The sequence below is a fragment of the Malaclemys terrapin genome, chromosome 9, assembly GCF_027887155.1.
Source record: "Malaclemys terrapin pileata isolate rMalTer1 chromosome 9, rMalTer1.hap1, whole genome shotgun sequence".
Lineage (NCBI taxonomy): Eukaryota > Metazoa > Chordata > Testudines > Emydidae > Malaclemys > Malaclemys terrapin.
In genome coordinates this window covers 92064048-92084198 of record NC_071513.1, presented here as the reverse complement: position 1 = coordinate 92084198, position 20151 = coordinate 92064048, and the positions used below count along the sequence as shown (strand labels likewise).

At 42.1% G+C, this 20151-nt stretch overlaps 1 protein-coding gene across 10 annotated transcripts in view; it reads right to left on the bottom strand.

Annotated features, from left to right (window-relative positions):
- Nucleotides 1-20151, bottom strand: part of NLGN1 (neuroligin 1) — a 595801-nt gene that overhangs the window by 467542 nt on the left and 108108 nt on the right. For 6 of the 10 annotated variants that reach the window (XM_054040476.1, XM_054040481.1, XM_054040482.1 and 3 more), the window contains exon 1: nt 1603-2062. The exons of 2 other annotated variants lie outside the window; for them this stretch is intronic. The gene's annotated coding sequence lies outside the window, so the exon portion shown is untranslated. Of the gene's footprint in view, nt 1-1031; nt 1050-1602; nt 2063-20151 lie in introns of those variants that run through there. 2 more of the 10 variants (XM_054040477.1, XM_054040479.1) reach the window with 2 other exon arrangements.

The window sequence follows — 20151 nt, the reverse complement described above, 5'->3', positions numbered from 1 at the left end:
TACACTGAAATGCTCCTACTGTAAAACAAAACAAAAAAATAACAAGCAACCAGCAGTTTAGAGTTCCCTGGAAATTTATTTTCAGTATGTTCACAACTAAATGCTCTCTAATGTGAATCACCTGTCCATACTTACTGGTACAGGCAGGTACCTCAAATTCATCTGTATAAATGCAAATATCTTCAGTGCAAGGCACTGCCTGAAAAATGTTTGCTGAAATAACTTGCTTGAGTTCACACGACAGGGAGCAGTTTAATTTCAAATTCATGAGACATTTAAGTGTGCTAAAAACATGGTATTTGCTATTTATTGCAAGGTGTGTCTATTTTATGTGAATGCATGTTAATGCCACAGTTCTTAAAACTAAAAAACAAACCAATTTAAAAAAAAATCAAACTAAAAATATAACCCCTAAAAAAGGTCACTAGATTGAGAAGGGGGAAATGGTTTCTTCTGATCATGGTACCTGCTGGAAGAATGCCACAGTTTACTCAACCTGTGTTTTGTTTAAATAAAACAATGATTCTAATTTAATTGCTTTGGAACCATATGCACCCTCAAAATGATTTGAGATAAACACCCTGTCTCCTGATTCCAAGGTAACTTCTAGCTTTACTGAGAAGACCATGGATATTAAGTAATCTGACTGATTAATTTTCATTAAACCTGCTGAAAATTGATTTTTCTTCAGCAAATCAAGATAAGGCTCTAGTGCATTGTCCAGGGGAAGAGAAAGAGGAAGAAGGAGTCCTGAACACCCAGGATTCAGATGCAAGAAGATGTCTGAAGGGGAAAAAAAAATCATCCTTCCATCAGGCACGGCAGCCTAGCAGGAGGCACTGTATTGTCCTGATGCATCAGAAATGCAACTCGGGGCTGCACGATGCACACAACAGTTCAGTGCATGGGCAAAAATCAAGCTGGAACATCTACTTATTTAAAGAGGGAGGGGGCAATAAAGTTAGCGCTGGCTGCATTAGGGAGAGCAATGCGTGCGATTGCAAAGGACAGGATCCAAATATAGCGAGTACCCTATTTCTAGGTGATACGGCGCTGCCTTCTGTGCGTCTCTCTCTCTCTGTACGCGGCCAAATCCCCCTGCAAAGATTTCCCCAAGCAGCAGCAGGGCAACCACTGGGGCGATCCCTGCATCCGGCTCCCTTCCAGGCATCGAGACTTGCTCTTGTAAGTTACACAGGCAAGAAATCTACCAGATAGGAATCAACCCCAAGCCCTGTCTTCCAGGCGAAGTTGCAGAAGCTAAAATGCCATTCTCTTTGCACACACGCACGAATGTTTTGTAAGTCGGGGGAGAGGCAAACACTGACCGTTTGGCAGCTGTGCAAAATGCCTATGAACTCACTATCCCTGCACCCCAAGCAAAGAAGCCCCTGATTGCATCCCCTTCTTATTGTAGCAGTAACAGATCCGCCCTCGCCCACCCCAATAACAGAAACAGAGATTTAACCCCTCATCAAACACTCACACAGACAGACAAGGGCACCACATTGATTCGCCCGCCCCCCCCCAAAATCCAAGGGGTCAGTTTCTATCACACCGCACTGCAAACACCACAACGTTGAAAAGCAGCAAAGTATTTACCAGTTCACAGTGGCTTTTTGCAATCACAGCTAAACCTGTAATTCACTGGATTCGAGTCGTTATCCCTTTTTAAAGCCGCTGTAACCCCCAGGTTTTTAAATCATCCCCCGGACACTTCCACATTGTATCGATTTATATATTTTTTTTCCCCTCGCCCAAGATTGGGGCGAAAAAATTCCCATCCGGAATTCATCATCCTATGTAGCAAGCCACCTCCATTTAAATCCGACCATCAGGCAAGAAATAGAAATGATCAAACGTTACTTCTTTTCAGCTGCAATCAGATAATCCTACTAATCCAATAGATTTATCTCGATCTGAAATTGCCCTCCAGATGAATCCCCTTTGCTTGATGTCCAGTTGTGTGATTTCAGAGCACTGTTGGGTGACTGAAGGAGGTTGTGTGTGTGTTTCTTTTCTTTTCTTTTTTTTTTTTTTAAAATCTTTTTTGGATCCTGGATGCACTGCTCGCTAAAAAAAATGCCGAAAACCTTGGTTTTCCCCTATTATAGGTTTCAACTCCAAATTGCTGTTGGATGAAAAATAGTACAAAGATACCCCTAGTGGTCAACAGCTGAATGGCACGAGATCTTACTCTAAAAGACAGCCATCTGCTTACATAAGTTCAATTTTAGGAGGCTGTTCAGCCTTCTTAATTAACCATGTCTCTGGACAGTGAATAACTTTAATAGTGCAAAGGCTACACAATAAACGACTTGATTTTTAAACTTTTTTAAGTTTAAAAAGCTGTATTGGATTTTTACAAAGTATTCATTCAAAGGAAAAAAATTCTGCACATGCTTGTAATACATATATATATCTTTTGCATATATATAAGAATATTATTTCATGCAAACAAATTTAGGTATACATCACTTAATTTCACGTGTGTATACATTCACACACAAATGTATTAATTTATGCAGATATAAGTTACATCTAAAAGAAAAAGTCTGCACAATATACATATTGTGTATATACAAAATATTATTTCATATAAACATACATTGGTATGAAATAATAGCTATTCATACCCATTTTACTTGAAAAAATCACTACCAGGACTTCATATATTTGTGACTATTTCCCTTCCATTGTTTTTTAAACCTTTTTTTTAGCTTTTTGTTACTTTTTAAAATTGATTTTTGCCTACTTTGCATATTTAAATTCAGACATATGCTTCCCTCCTATTGAAATATCATTTTTGCTACTGAGGTCACAGCAGGAGAATGAAAGGTGGCAATTCAGGATGGATGAGTAGGACCAATGGGGGAAGTGACCCTTTGAATTCTGAAATGCCAACATATTAAAACATTAACCAGAAACACATGCTCAGAAGCTCGCAAGCATCCTGAGTTAAGCCTGTTTCAGAGAAGTCATTAACATCTCATGTTCTGTTAGCAGAGGCTCTCCCTTCTCTCTAACACTAAAAATTATAGATTTTTAACAAATGTCTCATTTTAAAATATTGACATTAATCAAGCACAGCCTACACGTTCAAGATTCCAGTGTGCCTATAGCTTCAGGCAAGGTCTAAAGGTGCCCATAAATTTGATAAGCTTTTATTCTCCTTACCTGCACACAGCCCCCCCAGAATTCAGTGGCGGATCTAATCTATATGTCTATGGCAAGGATGAGAGCATATGGTGGCAGTGCACTGTGAATTCTGTGGTATTTCTGCAGCACTGGAACCATTTTAACCTGTATGGATTTAACCTAGTATGCACCAATAACACAGAATTCAGTTTCAAAGTCCCATGGCCCTAGAAGCACTCACAAACTGTGTAATTTAACTCTTTCACTACAGTTGAAAACACAGGTGTTGCAGAATTGGCAGAGAAAAGCACATCACATATTGCCCTGACTGTGCAACAAGATTTCTGTTATATTCTTCCCAATGAGGCACTGGGGAAAAAAAGTTTAAAACCCAGAAATAGATTCTGTAAACAAAGTTACGATCATTTATGAATATCAGCCAATCACATGCCACCAATTTGACCAAGGCCTGGATTTTTACAGGTATTTAGGAGTTGCTCTGTTCAATCCTGCGACAGCTGATTTAGAAGCCTAAATCACATTTTCAAAAATGACCCAGGCGCTTTGGTGACTTTCAATGAGACTTAGGCCTTTTGAAAATGAAATGTAGGCCCCTAAATCAGTTAGGCATTGCAACTTTAAAATGTGGGCCTAAAGCACCAAACAACCAAGAGCCAAAACACTATTATTATGGAAGGTGAAAAAAAAAAGAAGCCAGTCTCTAATTGTTACTTTTAATATTTCTAGATTTTAACAAAATTGTTTAAAAATAGATATAGGAAAAACTGAAGATACCCAACTGGGTTCCCATAGGTACCCACCAAACACTAGCCTATTTACTCTGGTCTCCCCCATGACATCTGTATAGTATTGAGTAAAAGTAGACAAAAGACCAGATATCATGGGGGATACCAGCTTTCACAGTCCTTGCCGTGTTTTTCATGGCCATGAATTTGATAGGACCCTACCCATACACCTTGAACTCCCTCTCCGATCCACTTGGACATGTCTTCACCCTCTCTTCCTTCAAGTCTTTCCTCCTTCAAGGAGGCTTATAAATCCTAAATTACTTGAACCCTTCTCAAGATGAGGCATTAACTAGCTTAATTTATTGACCAAAAATGTCCAGAAAAAATTATCTCCATTCAAAACCTGCAGAATTACAAGTCACATATTTAACCATTCACCACTGCAGAGATCAAAAGCTTCCCACTGCTTCCCTTCTCTCTCCATGGGCTGCATATGATCTAAATTAATGTGTACTTCTGGGGAGTTATAGTCTCTGTAAGGTATTACTAGCAGATTACACAAGATCATGTTTTTACAGCAGCAAATCTAAGGAATTAAAAACTTCACAGCACACACAAAGTCCTGGGAAAGATGGCAATATAGCAGTTACTTTTAACTTTACACTTAGGTGTGTGCAGAAACCCCTGACAGTCTTTTATTCATTCAAAGCTTGTTTTGTCTCTTTTATTTTAGGTACTATCTTTTAGCCCTCCAACCCATATTCAGTTTTTTGATTGATTTTTCAGAACTTTTGCCTGCATTGGTAGTATGTAACACCAAAATATTATTGAAGGGCAATTTTAAAATCCATATGAATGATGTATATGATCAATTCTTGTGACTATTGAACTTTGTATATATTAGTACATGTACATTGGTAAGAGTAAGAGATCATTGACATAACGTAATTAATTCACTTGCTTTGTGTTTATCTGAAATTACTTAGTATCATTACTTTTTTTTCCCTTTCTTTTTCACCTCTAATATCTTTTACACCTCAGATTTTTCCTTCTACTGATCAGTCTCACAGATGGATGTTCAGTCTAACTGGAAGTTTGATTTCCATTAATTCCAGTGGGGTTTGCATCAGTTACTAAATAGGGCTTGTCTACATATGAAAATTAATCTGGAATAAGGTAGGGTGTAAATTTAAAGCAGATTAACTCTTCCTGATTAACTCCATGTGTGGATGCTGTTTTTTCTGAATAAGGATGCATTATTCTGAATTAGCTTAATCCATGAAGCACTTTTATTCCAGAATAGGAACATTCACACATGGAGCTAATCAGCCTGGTCTACACTAGGAGGTTATGTCGAATTTAGCAGCGTTAACTCGAATTAACCCTGCACCCATCCACACAACAAAGCTATTTATTTCGACATAGAGGTCTCTTTAAATCGATTTCTGTACTCCTCCCCGACGAGGGGAGTAGTGCTAAATTCGACATAGCCATGTCGAATTAGGGTAGGTGTGGATGTAATTCGACGCTAATAGCTCCGGGAGCTATCCCACAGTGCACCACTCCGTTGACGCTCTGGACAGCAGTCCAAGCTCGGATGTTCTGACCAGCCACACAGGAAAAGCCCCGGAAAAATTTGAATTCCTTTTCCTGTCTGGCCAGTTTGAATCTCATTTCCTGTTTGGACATCGTGGCGAGCTCAGCAGCACTGGCAACGATGCAGAGCTCTCCAGCAGAGGTGACCATGCAATCGCAGAATAGAAAGAGGGCCCCAGCATGGACCGATCAGGAAGTCTTGGATCTGATCGCTGTGTGGGGCGATGAGTCCGTACTTTCAGAGCTGCGATCGAAAAAATGGAATGCGAAGATCTATGAGAAGATCTCCAAAGCCATGATGGAGAGAGGATACAGCTGGGATGCAACGCAGTGCCGTGTGAAAATTAAGGAGCTGAGACAAGGGTACCAGAAGACCAAAGAGTCAAACAGACACTCCAGATCCCAGCCCCAGACATGCCATTTCTACGAGGCACTGCATTCCATTCTAGGTACGGCTGCCACCACTACCCCACCACTGTCCGTGGACTCTGACGATGGGGTATTGTCGACGGCCACTTCCTCGGAGATGTTTGCGGATGGGGAAGATGAGGAAGGAGATGAGGAGAACGAGGCAGTCGACAGCGCTTTCAACGCTGATTTCCCCGACAGCCAGGATTTCTTCATCACCCTCACGGAGATCCCCTACCAACCCTCCCAAGGCGGTAACCCAGACCATGAATCAGGGGAAACATCAGTAGGTAAGTGTTTTAAACATTTATTTTGAACAGAATAGGAATGGTATCTTAACAATGGGTTTTTCATGATTAGTTTGCCCTAGGCGCTTTAGTTTCTAGTCCTTGCCAGTGCAGCTACTGGAAAAGTTTGTCAACATGTCCGGTTTTTCATGATTAGTTTGACCTAGGCGCTTTAGTTTTTAGTCCTTTCCAGTGCAACTACTGGAAAATTCTGTCAATATGTCTGGGGATAGAGCAGAAATCCTCCTGGGACATCTCCACAAAGGTCTCCTAGAGGTATTGTGAAAGCCTTTGCATCAGGTTCCTGGGGAGAGTGGCCTTATTGCGTCCTCCATGGTAGGAAACTTTTCCGCGCCAGGCTAGCAGCAAGTACTCCGGGATCATTGCCTCGCAAAGCATGGCAGCATACGGCCCTGGTGCTTGCTGGCATTCACGCAGCATGCGTTCTTTCTCTGTCTCCGAAATCCTCATCAGAGTGATATCACTCATTGTGACTTGCTTTGAATTAGGGGAATGTTAGTATTGGGACTGATTGCCTGTTCCTTTACATAACTGTAACTGGCCATTTACAGCCACGCGGTGGAGGCGTGACAGGGGCAGCATGCAGGGATCTTTCCCGGGGACAGCCGCGAGGGGGGTGGGACAGGGACAGAGTTCATGCTGGCCGGACTGCCGGCAGCAGGAACTGGCCAACGCTAGGAGCATTGCGTGGAACGTGAAAGGAGGGCACTGCTGTAAATTAAGCTTTAAGCAGCCAAAAGTCTACGGCTTACCATGTCCGCCTGCTAGCCGAATTCTGTTGTCCAGCCCCGCTTGTGTGATCTGTACAGCAAGACCCCAGGCACTCAATGGGAAGGCCGAAAATTCAACCTGGTACTGAGTGCGCATGTGATAGGTGCTGTGCATGGTCTTGTTCACAGAGAAAGAATATATTCATTGTTCGCAAAACTATCTTTCTGAGGAATTCACTCCCTTTTTCCCATCCCACAGCTGCGAGTGTCTCCCGAGCTACCCCGGCATCCTCCTCCCAGAGGCTGGCGCAGATCAGGCGACGAAAGAGAAGGACACGGGACGAGATGTTCTCAGAACTTATGGGCTGCTCCCGAGCCAAGGCGGCACAGCAGACCCAGTGGAGGGAGAACATGTCGCAATACTAGCGATCAAACAGCAAACGGGAGGACAGGTGGCGGCAGGAAGACCAGCAGGCGACTCAAATGCTGCTTGGACTAATGAGGGAGCAAATGGACACGCTCTGGCGCCTTGTAGATGTTCTGCAGGACCAGAGGCAGGAGGACAGAGCCCCGCTGCATTCTCTCTCTAACCGCCCTCCCCCGCCACAAAGTCCCATTCCCCCCTCACCCAAAGTCCCAAGAAGGAGGGGTGGCAGGGGCCGTGAAAACAGTCACTCCACCGCTGCAGACTGCTCAAGTAACAGAAGGCTCTCATTCCCAAAGATTTGATAAGTCCTTCCCTTCACTCCAAAAGCACCTCACCCAAGCCCCCGTCCCAGTTTCATCCCCTAACTGTGTAGTTGTTAATAAAAAATACGTTTCTGTTAATTACTGTTTCTGTCATGTTCTTTTAGAGGAGAGTGTGTTTGAAGGGGGGGAAGGGGGTTGGTAATTGGAGAGGACAGTCACCTTTACCAGGGTACAGACACGGGGGCAGGTTCAGCAGAAGGTCACACACACATTGTAGTCACTAGGCACCCTGGTCAGTCTGGGAGGTGGTTTTCATGTTCTGTGCGGGGGGACTATGTGAGTTTGTGGCGGGGGAGGGCGGTTACAGATCTTCTGCAGCGATCCTTAGCCTGGATGACAGAGCCACGCAGCAGGGGATCTGTAACCGCCCTCCCCCCCCACAAAGTCACATAGCCCCTCCACACAGAGTCCCGAAAAGGAGGGGTGGCAGGCTCCGTTGAAACAACCAGTCCACCACTGCGGACCGCTCTAGGAGCAGGAGCCTGTCATTCCTCGAGTTTAGAAGCGTCCTTTCCATCACTACACCCGCTCCCCACCACAGTCTGCATCCCAGTTTCAACACTTTACCACGAAATCCTTAATAAAGAAAACGGTGTAACAAAGTTTCATTTATTTTATTTTTAAAGGTGTGTTGGAAGGCGGGGAAGGGGGTTGGTAACTGGAGAGCATAGTCAACATTAACTGGGTAAAGAAACGGGGGCAGGTTCAGCTTCTGTTTAAACAAACTTAATAGTCACAGGTTACCCTGCTCACTCTGGAACCTAGCTTTCAAAGCTTCCCGGATGCACAGCGCGTCCTGCTGGGCTCTTCTAATCGCCCAGCTGCCAGGCGATTTGCCTCAACCTCCCACCCCGCCATAAACATCTCCCCCTTGCTCTCACAGAGATTGTGGAGCACACAGCAAGCTGCAATAACAATGGGGATATTGGTTTTGCTGAGATCAGAGTGAGTCAGTAAGCTTCTCCATCTCCCCTTGAGACGGCCAAAAGCACACTCCACCACCATTCTGCACTTGCTCAGCCAGTAGTTGAAGAGTTCTTTTTCACTGTCCAGGGCACCTGTATAGGGCTTCATGAGCCAGGGCATTAGCAGGCAGGCTGGGTCCCCGAGGATGACTATAGGCATCTCCACATCCCCAACAGTTATTTTGTGGTCCAGGAAGTAAATACCTTCCTGCAGCCATCTAAACAGACCAGAGTTCCTGAAAACGCGAGCATCATGAACCTTGCCCGGCCATCCGACATTGATGTTGGTAAAACGGCCCCTATGGTCCACCAGTGCTTGCAGCACCATTGAAAAGTAGCCCTTTCGGTTAATGTACTGGCTGGCCTGGTGTGCCGGTCCCAGGATAGGGATGTGAGTTCCATCTATAGCCCCACCGCAGTTTGGGAATCCCATTGCAGCAAAGCCATCTATGATCACCTGCACCTTTCCCAGGGTCACTACCTTTGAGAGCAGTAGCTCAACGATTGCGTTGGCTACTTGAATCACAGCAACCCCCACGGTAGATTTGCCCACTCCAAAGTGATTCGCAACTGACCGGTAGCTGTCTGGCGTTGCAAGCTTCCAGAGGGCTATGGCCACTCGCTTCTGGACAGTCAGGGCTGCTCGCATCCGGGTGTCCTTGCGCTTCAGGGCAGGGGACAGCAACTCACAAAGTTCCAGGAAAGTTCCCTTATGCATCCGAAAGTTTCTCAGCCACTGTGATTCATCCCAGACCTGCAGCACTATGTGGTCCCACCAGTCTGTGCTTGTTTCCCAGGCCCAGAATCGCCGTTCCACAGCATCAACATGACCCACTGCCACCATGATGTCCAAGGTGCGGGGTCCCGTGCTTTGTGAGAGGTCTGTGCTCCTCTCAGACTTAATGTCCTCACCGCGCTGCCGTAGCCTCCTCGCCCGATTTCTCAGCATCTGCCTCTGAAAAAGGTGGATGATAAGGTGCGAGGTGTTGACAACGGCCATAACTGCAGCGATGATCGCAGCAGGCTCCATGCTCGCAGTGCTGTGGCATCCGCACTGTCAATCACCAGAAAAGTGCGCGAACTGATTGCCCGCCGGCACTTTCACGGAGGGAGGGCGGGAGTGACGGTTGAATGATGACAGTTACCCAAAACCACCCTCGACACATTTTTTGCCCCAGCAGGCATTGGGAGCTCGACCCAGAATTCCAATGGGCAGCGGGGACTGCGGGAACTGCAGGATAGCTGCCCACAGTGCACCGCTTCCAATGTCGACGCTTGCCCCGTTAGTGTGGACTCACGAAGTCAAATTACTGTCCTTAGTGTTGATACACACGTTCGACTTTGTAATATTGGTTCCACAAATTCGCTTTAAGTAAAATTGAACTACTCTCGTAGTGTAGACATACCCTTAATCAGGCATAGCTATTCTGGAACAAATCTCTGTGCAGACAAACTCTAAACTATTTTGTCCCTATTTCTGATCTGACTGGTGTTTGAGGAAATAGATACAACTGCAAATGTTTATAATAGAAATTCATGTATTAATCAGGAGAAAATAGCTCCCTTGATTAGGAGCATTCCAAGTTATCAGCTTTGTTACATTCCTACTGTAAGGCATGGAGTTTAAAATAGAAGTTGAGAGCAACTGGTTTATAGGTCTTCTTGGCATCTTGGAACTTCAAGATAATAAGGCATTCGTATATCCAAAGATTCTGGCTGCTTCAAAGGCAATTTATTACTCAGATTATTTTTACAGGAGAGAAACATCCCATGCAACATCAGTAAACTTCTTAATCAGGAAAGACCAGTTAAGCACTTGGCTTGTACTGACTTCCAGGTAGAATGCCCACATTGTTCTGTTAAGCTTCCTAGATATGTCCTAAGATTCCATTGCTTCTGGATGATAATAGGTGATGGCAGCACAATGGACAACTTGGAGGAACATCAGTGAAAATATAAAGATTATTTTTATGCCATCTGTAGCAGTGTTTAATGTTTTGAAGGTATTTTTGAATAAAGAGATGTTTTAGTTTTCTGATCTCTTGTTGCATCCAGTGGGGCTCTTTGCATTTTTCATTGCAGACATAAAATATGTCCTCTTCAGTTATCCTTATCAGATTTCATGGAGCTAAAGCCCTACACTTAGCTCAGTTACATCTTCTCATGACCTAGTTCCAATCTGGTGGGTAAAAGAATGCCTGCCTATTTTTGATCCAATTCTCTTGTAAATTATGAAGCTCTCTTTTTCATTCTGAAATTTATGTAAAAAAAAACGACCACATTAATTCTTTAGAAAAAGCATCTCTTTCCACTTGCAGGTAATTTGTCTAGCTATCCAGTTTGGGGTTTTTGAACATAGAGGGTCAAACTTAGCCCTAATGTAAGTGAATCCAACTTCTAATGAATATGGTCCATAGTTTTTAACTAAACTGCTGGAAAAACATGATTATAGAAATCAAAAAAACGTTGGGCTAGGAGGGACCTCAAGAGGTCGTTGAGCCCAGCTCCTTACACTGAGGCAGGAGCAACTAAACTCGACTGTCCCTGATGGATGTTTATCTAACCTGTTCTTAAAAATCTCCAAAGACGAGGATTCCACAACCTTCCTTTGAAGCCTATTCCAGTGCTTAACTATCCTTATAGTTAGAAAGTGTTTCCTAACATGTAACCTAAATCTCCCTTGATTCAGATTAAGCCAATTACTTCTTGTCCTATCTTCAGTGGACACGGACAACAGTTATAATCCATCCTATTTACAATAGCCCTTAACATATCTGGAGACTTATTAGCCTTCTACTTCAAGACTAAACATACCCAGTTTTTTCAATCATTCCTCATAGGTCAGGTTTTCTAAACCTTTTATCATTTTGAAGCTCTCCTCTGGACTGTCTCTGGTTTGTCCACATCTTTCCTAAAGTGTGGTGCCTAGAACTGGACCCACTACGCCAGCTGAGGCTTCCCCAAAGCCGATTAGCATGAGACTATTACCTCCCATGTCTTACATATGATATTTCTGTTAATACACCCAACTTTTTTAGCAACTGCATCATATTTTTGATTCATATTCAATTTGTGATTCACTATAATCTCCAGATCTTTTTCTGCAGTACTAATGCCTAGCCAGTTATTCCCCATTTTGTAGATTTGCATTTGATTCTTTTTTTCTTTCCTAAGTGTAGTACTTTCCACTTATCTCTATTGAATTTCGTCTTGTTGATTTCAGACCAATTCTCCAATTTGTCAAGGTCATTTTGAATTCTAATCCTGTCCTCCAAAGTGCTTGCAACCTGTCCCAGCTGAGGGTGATCTGCAAATTTTATAAGCATACTCTCCACTCCATTATCCATGTAATTAATGAAAATATTGACTAGTACTGGACCCAGGAAAGACTCTTGCAGGACACCACTTGACACATCCCCCCAGTTTGACAGCAAACCATTGATAACTCTTTGAATATGGTCTTTCAACCACTGTTGCACCACTTCATAGTAATTTCATCTAGATCACACTTCCAAAATTTATATATGAGAATGTCATGTGTCAAAAGCCTAACTAATTTTAAGATATATCACATCTATCACATTATATTCATTGCATGCTTATCTGAAGGTATATACAGAAGTGATGTAGCTGATGATCCTGCCAAAGTTGGAAGATTGGAAACACCACTTGGAATGACAATAGTTGAGGATGTTAATGACTTATCAAGGGACCGTTAGCATAGATAAATGGTTGAAAGACAAAAGATTCTCTGATTGACATGAAAGCACCTCAGAAAATAACATCCACTACCACGAGAGTGCAGACAGGGCACACTACAAAAATGAAAATCAATAGAGATGGGACCAAGATATATCCACTGTGTCAAGAGTAGGCTTTAACACTTGCTTATGGAATGTATCATTGTAAGAAAAGTGAGGCTCTTTGTATTTGACAGCTTGGATTGTGCTCTTACAAAGGACCCTGTAAGAATGGCCAAATTCATTCTCCAATATCCTGGTTTGATATGGTTATCATGGGACAAAATAACAACGTTTTGTAGACATAACTATATTGAGACTGCCTAGCAAAAACATTTATATTGATTGCCTAATTGCAAAGATTTTGATCATCTATCTTCAGTAATTCGTTTAGACTTCTTGCAGCTTCCTACACTGTTAATCATAATATTCTTTTTTCTCAGCTGCAATTTAGTATAGGACTATCTGAATAGGATAGAAATAGGAAAGGATATTGCACAATCAGGTGGGGTTTAACCCTTTTGTTACCTGCTTTATTGTTAAACATAAAAATGAATTGAAAGAAGGTCGGGGTCAAACACAACAAGGCATCTCAGTGCCGAAATTCAAAAGCGAAGATTTAAAGTATGGCTCTCTTCAGCTAAGCTCCAGAGAGGAAGAGAAAACTCTCTGGTTCGTCTTTTAGCTGTTTCCAGTTTCCTAGAGATCTTTCCTCCCTGCCTAACAACGAGCCTCATCTGCTATTCTTCACAGCATATCTCTCTGATAGTGAACCAGAAGGGAACGACTCAATCCCACAGCTGATCCAGCCCTGCTAGTCTAAAAATACTTGTTCTCCAGCCAGAAGGTGAGGGTTAACCTCTTTCCTGGCAACCTCTGGTTGGGATTCATACATACCATCACTTGGTGGGATTTATGCTCTACCATCACACACAGTTCTCTTCTGGGACACTGGCTTCTTAGCATGCACACCTTGCCATTGGGGTAATATTAGTCATCAGTATGATGTAGGTATCATTTTGATGTAAATATATTTAGCATTTCCATTTGATTAACAGTTATGGCCAATGGTTTGCATAAAGTTCAGGGTCAAATGGCAAAGACTTTTGTGAAGCTGAATCCAGTAAGAATCCAGTCAGAGTACTGCTTTATTGACCAGTCTAAAAGTGCCTGACTTTCTATTTGGTGAATTTATTTAGGATAAAAGGATTTCAAACCGGTACCACCTCCAAGTTGTTACATTGTCTTGACAGGGACCTCAGTTCAACAAGACAGACATAGAAATGTTAACCACTTTAGTCATTTCTAGGATTCATCTACTGTAAATTGTTATTTTCAGCCCCTTTTTGGGTACTGTTAAGACACTGCAATTGATAAAGTAAGCTACTCCCAGTGTTCTTACTGAATCTTGATTATTAGATCATAACACACTAGTTTAGAAATCTCTACATTGTTTGCCAGTGACATTTTGCATTAATGTTAAAGTCCATGTCCATACTTATAGGGTTGCAAATACAGTTAGTTTAGAATAACTTTATAACTTGCTTTCTTTTTATGTTCCTATTCAAAGTTCCCAGTTGTTCTCTGAAGTCAGAGCCTACAAATTTCTTGGTTTGCTCTCATTATAATCTGGAAACATGGGGGGCTACAGCTTTTAGTATTTATTATGCTTATGAAATCAGCTTCTTCTTTACACTGTGAAAGCCTAAGTGGTTCTAGTTTCTAAATCAAAATTAAAAACATACATGCTGGATGCTGGTTTTAACTGGATCTGAATTATAAAGCACACAGGGACTATCAGGGAAGAAGGCTGAACAAATGCACTAAGTTATTAAATTTAGTTCATATTCTTTCATTGCCTAGCCTAATAATGACATGGCAGCATGGACCAACTTCATCTCCGGTGTAAGTCTATGGAAGTCAATATAGTCTTAGCAGAGATTAATTTAGCCCCATGTGTTTGGTTGCTTTCTGATGTCTACATCAGTGGTCTCCAAAGTGGGGTGCGTGCAACCCAGTGGGTGCACAAGAGGATCCTTGGGGGTGTGCAGCAGGGAGTGCACGGCAGGGGGTGTGTTTGGTTTTTTTTTTGCTTCGTCCAAACGGCTTTTTATTTTTTTTATTTTTTATTTTTTTTGCTTTGGCAAAAATGGTAGAGCCGATGCGGTGCGTGATCAAAAAAGTTTGGAGACCACTGCTCTACATCATCAGTGACCTCTGCTGAAAAATCAAAATATAGGCAAGATTGACAATTTAGCACTTGAAAGCAAAAGAAGTCTTTTGCAGCTTTCTGCATGCTTCCATCAAAGGATGTTTTTCTCCTTTTTCTGAGCCTGTTCCCATAAGCCAGGAAGGCTTGAAATTTTGTGCATTGGGACTTGTGGAAATCTTGAGGCTTGCATTGCACTGAAGAGGTATCTCAGATCCCTACTTCAATCAGTTAGTAATAATCTGATTTGGCAAATACAGTATTATTTTCCTTCCAACTTCTCTGGCCTTGATTGGCATCTGTTCGCCTCTAATTAGGATTACACCAATAACTCAATGACCCATGTCATTAGCCTGGCTGACATTATGGATACTGTCCAAAATGAATCAAACACTGCACAAATATTTTAAAATGTTAAAATACAGCAACAGATGTGTTCCCATTAACTAACAGCTAATGCAATTCATGTGAATTTATAATAACTTTAAAAAATCCACAAAGAATGTACTGAATGCATAAAAATCATTTTAACTGGTAATAAATCAATTCAGTCTATTTATTTGATCTGCATTTATGTCTGGAATTCAATTCTTCAAGTGCAGCACAATTGGAAGCATCTAGGGCACTAAACTAGGAGTTAAGGGACCTGTATTCTATTCCTAGCTTTGCCACTGACCTGCTGTGTGATCTTGGGCATGTCATTTCATCTCCCTTACCTCCTGTCTGGTCTACTGAGATTGCAAACTCTTCAGGGCAGGAACTGTCTCTCATTACGGAGTGAAATCTCGACCCAACTGAAATCACTGAGAGTTTTGCCATTGACTTCAGTGGGGCCAGGATTTCAGGCTATAAGTTTGTACAGTGCCTAGCTCAATGGGGCCTTTGGGTGCTACTGTCATAAATGAACTATAGGAAAAGGCTATATACAAGAAATATTTTCTGTGTTCTTGAAACATGAAGCTGCCCGGCCTTGTTGATGTGAGGATTAAGTAGTAATATCCTTAGTGTGTTTTGAAGTCTGGAAGGTTTTGTAGCAGTGCAAAGTGCTATTATACTAGTGATCACCCCAAATAACATTCATTCATTTGTCAGTATAAGGGCTTAAATTTTCTGTAAACTACAGCCACTACAGGGTGACAAATCCCACCTACTTAAGCAGATCTGGCATGCAGCCCTGTAGAGGGCAGCAGTACACAGACACCGCAGGACACTGGATAAGAATTTCAGAAGTGATTTATGGTCCTAACCAAAGACACCTTACAGGGACCTGATTTTCAAGGGTGAGTGCTCAAGACTTTTTGAAAAACAAGTTCCTTTTAAAGTGTTTTAAGTTAGTCACCAAACTGAAGCAGCCCAAATCACTCGTCACTTCTGAAAATCTCAACCATAGTGTACTTAATTATGATATACATTATTAAGTGAGTACTTAAATTAGTAGTAGTATTACAATTTAATAATCCTAATGCTTTAATATCAGAGCATCATGTATGGGGATGGGCAAATAATAAATAACAACTTTAATGATCTCACATTTAGGTTACTCCTTCTATCCAGAAATATGCTGAAGTGCTTTACAAATGTAACAAACTCCACGTGTAGATCACATCACTCAGCCATGAAATGTATCCAGTGGGGTGCAAGGTAGTAACAGTTTTTATAGGGCTCAGCATGTTGCACAAAAGATTACCACAGAAAGTGAAGAAAACGTTTTTTCCCATTCAACACTACAGGAGATGTAAGATCGATAGAATGGAATGTTCTAAATTGGAAGTTAACCACATATTGGAATTAAAACTTCTCCTCTTGCAACATGCTCTTGAGTGAGATCTGCATATGGCTATAAATGGTTGGGATGTCAATTTTCTATATCACCTGAAAGATGGGGCTGGCAGCAGCACAGTGGCTGCCTTACCACCATCCTAGGGCATTAGATTAACATTGCCTCAAAGAGAAGAATAGTACCCATTGTCACTTCCTCCAGCATGAGCATTTTGCAAGAGGAATTACCATGGCAACTCAGAAGCCTATAATTCACTTGATGTCATAACCAACAGAAATGTATTCTCCTATATGTAATATGATCATATTGCAATATGTGTATTACATGTACTTCAAAATTGATAATTGCTCTTTACAATCAATCGATCGATCGGCTAGCGCAGTCCTAAAGTGAAATCAGTACAAATACATTAGAATATGTATCTGCAACTAAATTGACTCCCACTTCCAGCAAGGCATGACAAATACTTTGAATTTTAATTTACAAATCTCTAGAAGGTGTTTGCTAAAGAATAGCCATTTTTTTCTGAAAGACATTTTTTTTTCCATATCTGGTATTTACAAACCCTAAGAACAAAATTGTTGACAGTCTCAATAAGCATGGCACAGCTATCATTTCTTTTTTGGTGGCAAAATTTTGGAATTCCGTAACTGCAGAAACCGCAACGTGCTGTTGCTTCAATAAATTGTTTTAAGGTAGCTAACAAATAATTTCCCCAGAAGAATTAGAGTGTTCATCACTTTGCTATGATGGTCTATTGCAGGGGTGGCCAAACTGTGACTCACGAGCCACATGTGGCTCGTTTACCATTAAAGTGCAGCTCACGGAGCCCCCCATGCCCCTCCATTCTCCACCTACCAGCTTGGGGAGGAAGCTCAGGACCTCTGCTTTGCAGCGGGGTGGTGAGGTAAGGGCTTCTGCCCAGCGGGGAAGCAGGTCTTGGGGCTTCTATCCAGCAGGGAGGGGGGTCTCGGGACTTCAGCTGAAGCCCCAAGCCTTGTCAAGTGCTTCCTGTGGGGCTGAAGCCCCAACCCCCGGTTCCCAGCAGGTGTGCCCTGGCTCTTGAACTTCTGAAGATGTTATTAATGTAGAATCTCCCAGGTGGCCACGAGGAAAACACAAGATAATTGTTTTCATGTTAAAATCATAGCTGGCCTCTCCTCAGCCTGTAGAGGGTGTAGTGTGAGTGAACCATAGTAGTGTGGGGCGTGCGGTTTCTTTAGCTTGTTTGTGTAGGTCAACAAATGTGAACAAGGCATACAAAATGCACACTGTATTTTTAATTCACTGTTGAATGCAATATCTGAACTGTTCTGTATACACTCTGTTCAGCTCTGATTTTAGTTCATTCTCAAACATTCTCAGTATTTTATAAACATACAGGACCTTTACGACACATGCATACCTAGTAGATTTACCCTGCAAGGAAGGCTTGCAGCGTCAAATGCCATATACTTGCAAGCTTGAGCGATAGTATAAAGATATTTTCATAAACATTAAGGATAAAAAGCTACATTTGCCTAGCAATGAAAAATTTATTTCTGTCAGATCAAATCTTGAGGTCTTTAATCAGTCTTTATTCAAGCAAGCTCCCATTGAAGTTAAAAAAAAAAAAGTCTATTAAGGTTTTTGGAATATCAGCTATCCAACTGCCAAGATGATCCAAATTAAAAGTGGGTTTTTATACGGGGGGAGCTTAGCAGGCCTAAAGTACAAATTGCTTTTAAGGTGCAAATCAAAAAAGGCTCAACTATGCCTGTCAGAGAAAGACCATAATAAGGAGAAGCTCCAGGAGGGGTGCAAAACTTCCTACCACTCTAAGATGTGTGTGGGAGAGTTCTTCTTATAGAGGAGCAATAGGCCCCCTTCTTGTCTAAACTGCCAGCTCCTGTCATTGACAGGAAAGATGGGATGGAGCCACAATTCCCCCACTCTTGCCCTCCTTTGGGGTAGCCCCGTACAGAGAAGCTCAGGGATTGCGAACATGCCCAGCTATTGCTTGGGAGGTGCAAAGTGGAGACTTCTTGTGTCCCTGACCGTAAACCTGCAACACGCCTTTAAGTAGGCATAATTCCTTGCCGGTTATTTGATACTTCAAGTACCAGTATCACCTTAGCAGCTCTGAAGACCACACAGGAGGAGGATAAAGCTAAAAAGACACAATCTCAAGCCTTGAAATGCTGTTCGTGATTTTTTTTTCTTTCCTTTGTTCAAACGAATCTGGAAGAAGTTTCAACATTTAGCAACTTATTAATCTTAGGGGCAGAGTAAATGTTTCAACTAATTAAAAATGTTTCCCGTACATTTTGCTTTTTAGCACAGAAACTCTTACAAATATTAACACAACTTTGTAAGTGCTAAATGTAATCTCTGTGTTAAGACAATCGAGACATATTGGACTGCTCCTGCTGAGCAATAGTGGGTTAAAACATTGTTTTGTGAAAAGTACAATGTTAAAACTGTTCCAATACAGCCTTATTAATACAGAATAGCTACATCAGTGTGTCCTGACGCAAGATTTGCTTAATTCATGGGAGTACAGAATGTGCCTGTTATTCATAAGTTACTATTTAAGGTAATTAATCAGCCTCTTTTTTTCCTAATAGAGAAAGTGACTCATTGATGAAAAATTGGGACAAAAGCATGCAACTCATACAATGGGAGGAGTCAGACAAAAAAAAGATGGAAATCGCTAGAATCGAAGATAACAGAATGCAGTGATTAAAAAAAATATTCCCCAGTGTTTTCTAAGTCAAAATTTCAAGTTTCATGCAATCACCATTTGCACACAACAGCTGTTATCAACTTATTGTGTTTCGCCAAGGTATAAAGTCCACTGCAAATATTACTCTGTCATCCTATATCATTAGTAATTGCTTATAGAGCACCATTAAAGTACATAGTGATGTACAGAGGACAATGAAAATTTGCCAGCAGTTACCTGCTAGGCTCTGCACATAGCTGCCAACAGTTAGAAAAGTTTTGGAATAGACTATTCTCCTAATAACCTGGAGTCCGGGACTACTATTCCCCTACCTCTGTCAGAAATTGAATATGCATCTTGAAACATTTTAGCACTTACAGGGCCATAATCATCTGCTTCCTTGGGTTTGCTTTGGATAGCTCCAGTAACACAAAACTGCCCTGAAACCAGCTAATTGACCACTGAAGGATTCCCCTTATCTAGGTTAGAGGGAGCATCCAGAACCATAAACCTGCAGAAGCTGCTTCTACACCACTCCCCATTGGGATGCTTAGTCAGCTGAATGGGGGCAGAGGGAGAGAGGTTAATGATAGAGAATGTGGAAAGCAATGGAGCTACTGGATAGGCTGAACAAATGGAGGGGGGGTGCTCAGTGGGAAGTGGGAGAGATACCCAGGATAGTCAACTACAAGCATTTAAGATTCATGAGTTTAAAAAAAATATGCCTTGGGGGTATGTAGAGAAGGAGTGTCACATTTTCCCGCCTTGCTCTGCAACCATGAGGGTTGCAAACTTACTTTAAAAAAAAGTAAGCTGAGATTCTCATGTAGTCACATGACTCCAGGACCTGGGGCTTTAAGAAAAATGTCACCTATTGTGAGATTAGCAATGAAATTGTGAGAACTGGGGGCAACACTGGGCAGCTTGAGGTTGTTCTGGGCAAAGCGAGGGTGGTTCTGGGGGTGCTCGTGCAGGGGAGTATTCTCTCACTTTTTGTCTTGTCCCCGCTTCCTCATTGTCCCCAGCTGCTGCTCCAGGGTGGCTGCAATCTGGCAGGGTGAGCAGCAAGAGTGAAAGCAGAGAGACTGCCTGGC